Raw genomic sequence first — 10,000 nt, forward strand, 5'->3', positions numbered from 1 at the left:
GTAATAAGTGATCTTCCTTCCCTCGGGAATCAGTTCGGTTCCAGGTTTCAAGGATTTTATAGCCTCTGTGGTCTGGTGGTTAGGGCACTGGGAAGGTAATTTACGGATGGCCGAGTACAGCGGGTTCGAATCCCACATGCAACTGTCACAAAAAAAAAAAATTATCGATATATATATATGTATATATTATATGTATATATAAATGTATATATATACATAAATATAATTATGTATGTATATATATGTATATACATATATAATATATATATATGTATATATATGTATGTATATATATATACTCGTTTATATATATATATACATATATATATGTATATATATGTATATATATATATATATATATACTGTATATATATATATATGTACATATATGTATATATATATGTATATATATATATGTATTTCTATATATATATGTATATATGTATGCATATGTATGTATATATATATATATATATATGTATATATATACATATATATATATATATATATATGTGTGTGTGTGTGTGTGTGTGTGTGTGTGTGTGTGTGTGTGTGTGTGTGTGTGTGTGTGTGTGTGTGTGTGTGTGTGTGTGTGTGAGGAAGAATGGAAAATTGTTACTGCCATGGCGTGCTCGGAACATCTGTCCGTTTGTTTCGCGTGTACGGAATGAGTTGAGATGATTCCGTATAGAATGTCCAATTTGTACATAGTTGGCTTTGTGAGGAAGACCCTAGGGGTCGAAACGTTAAGGCAGTAAAACTCTTCCATTATTCCTCGTATACTTTCTCCGCCTTTAGTTACATTTGTCATAGTATAAATCAATATATATTATATTATATATATATATATATATATATATATATATATATATATATATACAGTATATATATATATGTATATGATATATATATTTATTAGCTCCAGCCATCCCTAACTTATCAAAAATAGTGATTGGTGTAAACATTCCAATCCGGATTTTGTGATTAATTTGTCGGACAAACCGTTGAGTACTGATCTGAAGTGTGCATTAGGTTATGGCATCTCCTTTGCGGCCAATAACCAACATAGGGATTTCATAGATGTCACCAAAAGCTTTTGCAATTTGGAGAAATTTGGTGATGTTCCTTTGCAAGATATTAATATTTGCAAAGGATTAATATCCAGCCATCCCTAACTGTCCTAGACGTTTTTTGTTGGCTTACAAAAATTTAAAACGGGATAAAGACCTACACGTAACTAGAGTTGATAAGAGTAACTGTTTCGTTATTATGAATAAAGTTGATTATTTAAACAAAATGGAACTTTTGTTAGAGGATGAAGTTACTTATTCAAAACTTGTCAAGAATCCTTTGGAGTCAATTAACGCAGAATTTAATAAGAAACTCAAAATTTATTTGAAAGGGCATGATCAACTTATCAAACAATTAACTGTTTTTTCTCCTTCCATGCCTTATTTGTACGGCTTAGTTAAAACCCATAAGCCTGATAATCCAATGAGACCCATTATCAGTTCTACTGGTTGTGTTTCATATAAATTATCCAAATGGCTTGTTTCTGTCTTGAGCCCACTCGTGGGGACCATTTCCACTTCCCACATTAGGAACAATGTAGATTTAATTAGTAAATTGAACGACCTTAATATGCCTGTTGATTTTAAGTTAGTTAGCTTTGATATTAATTCGTTATTTACCTGTGTTCCGGTTTTTGACCTTCTTTCCTTCCTAGAAGAAGAACTTTTACTTCATTCTTTGCCTCTTCCAGTCGATGTCATTATTAATCTCATTAAATTCTGAGTGGTTGATTCCAAATTCGTTTTTGATGGAAAGTTCTATGTACAAAGATTTGGGATGGCTATGGGGAATCCCTTGTCTCCTCTGTTGAGTAATTTGTACATGGAATTTTTTGAAAGGGAGTTGTTGTCTCGTATTCTTCCACGTAATGTTATTTGGTACAGGTATGTCGATGACATACTATGCATTTGGCCACTTGCTCACAACTTGGATAATTTTTTAGTTAGTTTAAACAATTTAGTACCTTCTATAAAATTTAAAATTGAGATAGAACAAGAGAACAAATTACCCTTTCTAGATGTTACTATTCACAGAAAAGAAAGGTACTTCAGGTTTGATGTTTTTCGTAAACCAACTAACGTTCTTTCATATGTTCACTATTATTCTGCTCACCACCTTAACACAAAAATCTCAGTTTTTACCTCCATGTTTCTTAGAGCTTTTAGAGTTTGTAGTCCTGAATTTTTAGATGAAGAAATAAAAAAGATTTATGAAATAGCATCAAACTTGAGATACCCAAATCATGTGATAGTTAGATCACAACATAAGGCCAAGAAGTCCTATGTTGATTCTTCCCCAAAAGATCCTTTTAATAAAAAGAATCTTTTGGTTCTTCCCTTTCATCCTAATTTGGTAAAACTCCCTCGTTTCCTTAAGATGTTTAATGTTAATGTTGTGTTTAAGAACCATACAATCAAAGAACTTCTTATCAAGAATTCACCGGATAATTCGGCGGGGTGTGTCTACTCTATCCCTTGCAAGAATTGTAATTCGTGTTACATTGTCCAGACTGGCAAGGAATTAAAACTTAGATTGAACCAGCATAAGTATAGTGTCCGTACTGGCCAATCTTCAAGTGGGATTTTTGCTCACATTAGAGACTACAATCACTGTATTGATTGGGACAATTCCCAAGAAATTGTTTCAAGTAATTCTTATTTGATAAGAAATATAATTGAATCGTGTCTCATTAAAAAAAACTTTTAATGAAAATCTCAATTTAAGCACTGGTCTTTTTAAACTAGATAATTTTGTTATTAACCAAATTGTAGGACAATGTCCCAAAGCTCCGCCTTAGCCATCTTGTGTGACCTTTTTTCACCTGTGTCATCTGTCACCCATTTTTATTTATTTATTCTTGTTATTATTATTTTCTATTATATATATGTATGTATGTATATGTATATATTTTGTTTCTTTGTAAGTCAATCTTTATGTTGAATCACATGTGTCAATTGTCACCCTTCTTATTTCTTGTTATTATCTTTTATGTTGAATGTCCTTTTTCACCTTGTCATTTGTCATCCTTATGGTTTATGCTGTGTGACATTTTATCACCTGTTTCAATTGTCACCCATTTTATTTATTGTTTTTATCCTTACGTATTTACGTTGTGTGACCTCTCCTGTTTTCTATATTATTATATTTAAGTTATTCTTTGTTGTGACACTATGTACTTTGAAAATGTCTTAATAGACGAAAACGTTCAGTATTCCGATCTTTAAATTTCCTCGTGGTTACAAGCAAAAATCTTTATTCACGTGTTTTATGTGATTACTGTTGCATATATATATATATGTATATATATATATATAGTTATACATATATACGTATGTATATATGGACATATAATGTATATATATATATATACATATATATATATATATATATATAAGTATTTTAGACAAATAGTTTGGATGATGGAGGACATAAACACAGGTTAAGGCTCGGAACCCTGAACCCTGTAACGTTTCGTTCGCGTAGAACTTCTTCAGAGAGTGTACGGAAAACTGTAATTGAAGTTTATGTACTAAACTCATCTTGTCGAATACTTGGGAAAGGTCGTTTTTCTGACGTGTTCTAGAATTAAAATACTAGTTTGTTTAGCTATATTGATAAACCCTCGATAGTTCGACGAATACTTAGTTGAAATATATGCTGATTCTACAATTCTTCCAGTGAATTTATCAAAAAATTTAGGTAGCACTTCAGCTCCTCTCCAGTTTGGCAAATGATTGGATTTTTCCGCAAGAACTACCAAAGAATTACATGTCCTATGTGCTTTTATGTCGTTTTTATGGTCATAAATTCTTTTATCTAATCCCCTTGATGACTCGCCATAACATGCCATTGAGCAACTATTGCACGGGATATTGGTTCTCTTTTCGGAAGTCTTTACCAAATCACCTATCCTCTTATTAGTTATTTTAGCTATGAAGATATAAGTTAAAAAAAATACTATTTACGTCAGCATTGAAAGCGAAGCTTTTTCCTTTTCTTTTTTTTTTAGCCCTGGGCGGAATTCCGACTCGGATCGCTGAATTAGCGGTTGAGAACCCCCCCTCCCAGAAAGCAAATGTTTTACAAACGGTTGTCACATACTAAAGTTTCTTTGAAGTATGTGATGAAACAGTGTTGTTCTTTAGGATATTTCAAATACATATTCACATAGATCATGCATAAAGAACGCTGTCTATATAGATTTAGGTATTTAATTCATACTTGAGACAAAATAATACCTTTTCTTTAAAATTTTGCCAAAGAGTTTGTTTAGAATTCGTATTGCATATTTTATTTAGCATCGCATAGCAAGATAATTTTTTAATAAAAACAATTATTTTGTTACTGTATTCGATTTTACATTGATAAATTTCCATTATTGCAGTTATTAAACAAACATACTTTTCGCACACCTTCCAACAAATGTATTTCGTGTGTACATAACGGTTCTGGCGAGTCCAAACAAACGACTGCAGCTGAATCATCCCAGTCTGTTCTTTGCGTTGGACTCGGGGTTGCCGGCGCTTCTTTCAATGTAGACAATCACGTGCTTCTGTTATGCGTTATCTTATATTTCGTATATTGATTTAATCTATTGAGCATATTTACATGTTGTAGGAAGTTATGGAGAGATGATACAATTATTTTATTTTTAATCACCTATGATTTGGTGTTGTTATTACTGTTCTAGAGAGTAAATGATGGAATAGTTGTTGCCGAGTGTTGTGTTTGTTTAACACTACCAGGCTGTAGTAAGGTAACTTAGTATTTGAAAAGAATGTCATATTCCATATATAAGAAATAACACGATTTGGAAATTAGGCAAATATATAGAAGGTGATTGCGTGACAGCTCGTATAGAAGTATATATTTCTTGTTTACAGTTTAATTTATTAGCTTATGGGTTACACTTGCTTTTTATTATAAATGTTTTATACACATCACATTATAAGCTCAGAATATTGTTTTACAGTATTTCATATTTTACTTTCATAACAAATATAGGATTTATTCATGCATACGGACGAAATCTCCGAACTCGGAGCGTGTGCTACCGTGCAGTGCAATCATTCTCACCTTCCTTAGCATCTTCCGCACTCAGCTGTCGCCATCGGCAGTTAGTGACATCTGGAATAGATGAAAAAGGAACACGATTTACGTGTCCTGGGATGGGGAGGGGGTTATTCTCACTGAAAAAATATATATATTTGGGGTTTTAAAGTGGATAATTGTGTCTTTGGTGAGTGGTGGTGATAAGAAGCCAACGCCAGGAGGCGCTGAGTAGCTGCGACCGAGGCCGTCATCTTTAACTTATGTGCTTTTGGGGCTGTTTGGGTTGGTAATTAACAATCCCTGCTGGATATCGGAGAGGAGCGTGGGATTCGAACCCACAAGTAAACGAATGCTTCCGATTTTACACCAGTGCCTTAGGTTAGTCAATTATTTTCTGTCCTTTTCCTGTCATCATTTTTGTAGGTAGTGCACTAGTAATCGTTTCTGCCTCAGTATTGTCCACATTCAACGCTTTAGAGCAATATGGATTATCTTAAAATATTCATCATCTTGGCATGTACCAATTCTGAAGAAACTACAAAATGTAACAATTCAGACAGTTTTGAGCATTGAAAAGTGTTTGGAGAGGTTTTTGGTTTCGGGAATTTGTTTTGGGTTTTGCACACAACACTCTAATTACCTCTATTTGCACTAGTATAGAAAAATACCACTAGATGGTTCTTAAAACGTACACCATCCAAGATTCTTACCGGCTAAATAGCCATGTAGGCTACTTGACCGGTAATTACTAGCTAAATAGCCTTATTCGTAGTTTGACCGGTTACCGCCTACGTACCCGCTTCCATGAATAATAAATAGACAGACAAGTAAATGCCAATAAGTTTAACCTGGAACTAACAAGTGACTCGACACATTAACGCTTCTGGTGAGGTGATGAGGGGTGGTGTGGATAGGGCCTAATGGTGTGGTCTTCCATCGTGTTCCTATGAATTACCTTAAGTTATTACCTTTAGTATTGGCCATTAGGTAACCCCGAAGGGTAATAAGACCACATGCCAAGGTTGGATGCTGTAGCGGTGTTAGTGTGTAGGTTGCAGCCCCTATGCACCGAGAGGTCAGCAGGAAAAGTTGTACTCGTAGAGGTCTTCTCTAGTACACAATTGGCACTAATGGTTTCTTGGCTCAGCTTGTTCCATGGTTCTATAATTCTTCCAGGTAGGTTTTTTCTGTAGCTAGTTTGGTGTTGTAATTGTAGCTTTAAGTTGTGACCTCTGGTCGGTGTACTAAGTGTTGGCTTGCATTCCCTCCTATAGTCTACCTGATCAATGTTCTTCATAATTTTGAAAGCTTGTATAAGGACCGCTCTATGCATTATTTGCCCGTGTATTCTGATGGTATGACGTCATATTGCTCCGCCCTTCAGGTGTGTTGTCGTTCCCTGGACTGTCTGGCCGAGCAGTCCCGTCTCTCTGAGGAACCCCACGGTTGAAACAGGGTCTTCCCACAAACCCTTTTGTAGAGTGTATGTTGTGTTGTTGGCGTGCGTGATTTTGTACAATACAGTCTTCCATAATGCGTTGTATAGTATGGGGCGAAGTGTTGCATCCTGGACAGTTATCTGCGATGCGGCCATCCAGCCTGTTCGGGTAGCTTAGTAGGGCTGGGTGGGGGCATCACCGCAGTTTGGCCAGGTGGATTGTGTCCTTTCGAGGGAGAGAGGACTCAGAGGGCCTGGGATGCAGCAATGTGTCTTTCAGTTTATTGATAAATCAGTGAATGAATTATGGATGTGGTTCTGGAGGCCGGTGTCTGGTGGTTATGGAGGAAGAGAAGAGAGTATTTGTATGTGATATGTGATATAGGTATTCGGGTGCTGTTTTGATATATCTTGGTGTGTGTGTGTGTGTGTGTGTGTGTGTGTGTGTGTGTGTGTGTGCTTGTGGAGGCTGCGATAAGTGTTTGTATGCCTTTCACGTCAAGGTGATCCTTGACTTTTAGAACTTTCGTTTCATGGTGTAAATGGTCTTTAGATGTTATTTTTGTGCAGCCTGTAATTGTCTTTAGGGTTTTGTTTTGCCTGGTCTGTAGGGTGTTCTGGCGTGCCTTGGTGAGATTAGGGGCTCATGCGGGGCTCGCATGCTTCATCACTGAGCATTGTTTATATACTGTAGTAATAGTTTCTTTGTTTTGTCCAAATGTTGTCCCTTCAGTTGATTAAGCGCGTTAAATCTAGATGTGCATTTGGTCCTTATGTTTGTGATGTGTTGTTTGAATAATATTGTTGTTGATATTGAGACGTCTTATGTATTTGTGTTCCGCTGTCCAATTGGTGGGAGGTGTGGCTGTAGATTTGGCTGAGGCTATTTTGAATCTATTTGTAGTGAACCAGGTGTTGTGTGTGTCGAAGCATGTTTGTAGTATTTCTGCAGTTTTGTCTGTGTTACGGTGTGTGGATGTAATTGTTATAATGCCTACTTAAAATGAGATTTGTATCTCTGAGGTGTCGGGTGTGGTATATTGTGCATGTATAGATTAAAGAGCGTGGTACTCCGTTCCTAAACATAAGAACATAAGAACATAAGAAATAAAGAAGACTGCAAAAGACCATAAGGCCTATACTAGGCAGCTCCGTATCCATCACCACCTGTCATCCCCATCCATAAAGTTGTCTAATCGTTTTTTAAAACAACTGATAGTATCAGCGCTTGCTACGTGGTTACTAAATTTATTCCATTCATCGACCACCCTATTAGTAAACCAATTCTTGCCTATTTCCTTCTTAAATCTAAATTTGTCCAGTTTATACCCATTACTGCGAGTCCTGCCCTGTTGTTTTATTATGATGACCTTGTTTGCATCACCCTTGTTATAGCCTTTGATCCACTTGAACACTTCTATTAGATCACCCCGCACTCTGCGTCTTTCCAGAGAGTGTAAGTGTAGGTGCCTATGCCTCTCTTCGTAAGGCAAATTTCCGAGTCCTTGTATCATTTTGGTCATTCTTCTCTGTACTGATTCTAGTGAATTGATGTCCATTCTGTAGGACGGAGACCAAAACTGTACCGCATAGTCAAGGATGGGTCTAACTATCGCTAGATAGAGTTTAATAATTACCTCTGCACTTCTATTCGTTACCGTCCTAGCAATGAAGCCTAATGCGCTGTTTGCTTTATTTCTGGCGCTAATGCACTGCTTCCTGGTTTTAAGGTCCGGACTCACCAGAACTCCCAAGTCCCTCTCGCACTCAGATTTTTCTAAAAACGTGTTATCTAAGTTGTATCTATTTTGGGGGTTGTGTAGCCCTACGTTTAACACGCTACACTGAGAGATATTGAAGTTCATTTGCCATTTCACCGACCATGTTAACAGTTTATTAAGATCATCCTGCAGAATCTGGGCGTCTTCTCCTGACCTAATTAGGCGTCCTATTTTAGTGTCGTCCGCAAACTTACTAACATCACTATTTAACGTGCGATGATTGGCCATTATATGACACATAGTTATTTCTACCTGACAGGTAACTGGCCAGGCATCTTTTCGCGGGTTTCCCCGGCGTCCTCAAGGGTTAACTCCGCCCCAGACAAAGTCACGTGATTGTGGCCCTGGGAGATGATTGGGCAGTGTCCGCAGGCAAAGAGCCCGCTGGCACTCAGAGGGCAGAGGTAGCGTGGCCCGGGAGAGGGACACTTTGTTCTATGCAGGTAACGAGGCTGGACACGGTGTGTTTTGCTCCACAAAGTGTAACGGTTCGTCGAACGCGGTTCGACAGACACGTGTTTAAAGTGATGTGTGAACGGGGTATTTGGTTGTCGAACACGTTGGTTAAACCCCAAATACCCCGTTCACACGTTCACACATCACTTTAAACACGTGTCTGTCGAACCGTTAGCATCCTGTCTGACTCCGAAACATAATCGCAGTTTGCAGAATAAAGTGAGCCAACGCAACCAGTGTTTTTGTCAGCCTCACACACGCTCGTGCTACTCTACCATATCTACAGCAACTTAAATCTCGACTAGCTTGTGATCTACATTAAAAATATTGTTATAATATTACAATTGTAATTAGAGGAGTGAATAACATTAAAAAAGGGAGATTAATTTTTATTTTATACTAGAAGCATGGATATTGTGATTATTTGTAAACAGCACGGATATCATTTAAAAATACAATGAAGAGATTTTGCTCATTTGATCTTAAAATCTACCAGCAAATGAAATCGAAATGACTGAAATGTTTGCAATGGAACACTTTTTTTTTTTTTTTTTGACGAGTTTTAGCTTCTAGCCACGATCGCTTGATGTTCTGTGTATGTGTTCCATCTTGACTATTAGCATAGCTTTGCTGGTGGTTGACGGTGGAATGGATGTAATATCTATTCAGATTCGAATATACCGGCCATTCATCTGAGTGGATGAGGGAGCTTGTTTGCACCTCTCTTAGGATAATTGGCTCTAGAATAGCTTTGTCATTGTTCGTTTTTCTAATATAAAATGAAAGTAATTCTCCATTTTTAATGCTTAATTCGCTCCTCTAATTATGATTATAATTTTATAACAGTATTTTTAATGAAGATCACAAGCTAGTCTGGATTTAAGTTGCTGTAGATCACATAATATACTGGGACACACACATACACACACAGACACACACACACACACACACACACACACACACACACACACACACACACACACACATATATATATATACATACATATATATATATATACATATACATATATATATATATATGCCATATTTTTTTTCAACCACAAATCACTTTTAATTCCATGCCATTGCAGTCGAGACTGAGAATCGCTCGATGGAGGCATCCGTTGGAAATTGAAACGTGGACGAGCCGTGGATTCGAACCCAGCTAACCCGTAACAAAGTTACAGTAACGTAAACCAAT

Source organism: Oratosquilla oratoria, chromosome 42, assembly GCF_046742065.1.
Source record: "Oratosquilla oratoria isolate Oo_2021 chromosome 42, ASM4674206v1, whole genome shotgun sequence".
Taxonomy (NCBI): domain Eukaryota; kingdom Metazoa; phylum Arthropoda; class Malacostraca; order Stomatopoda; family Squillidae; genus Oratosquilla; species Oratosquilla oratoria.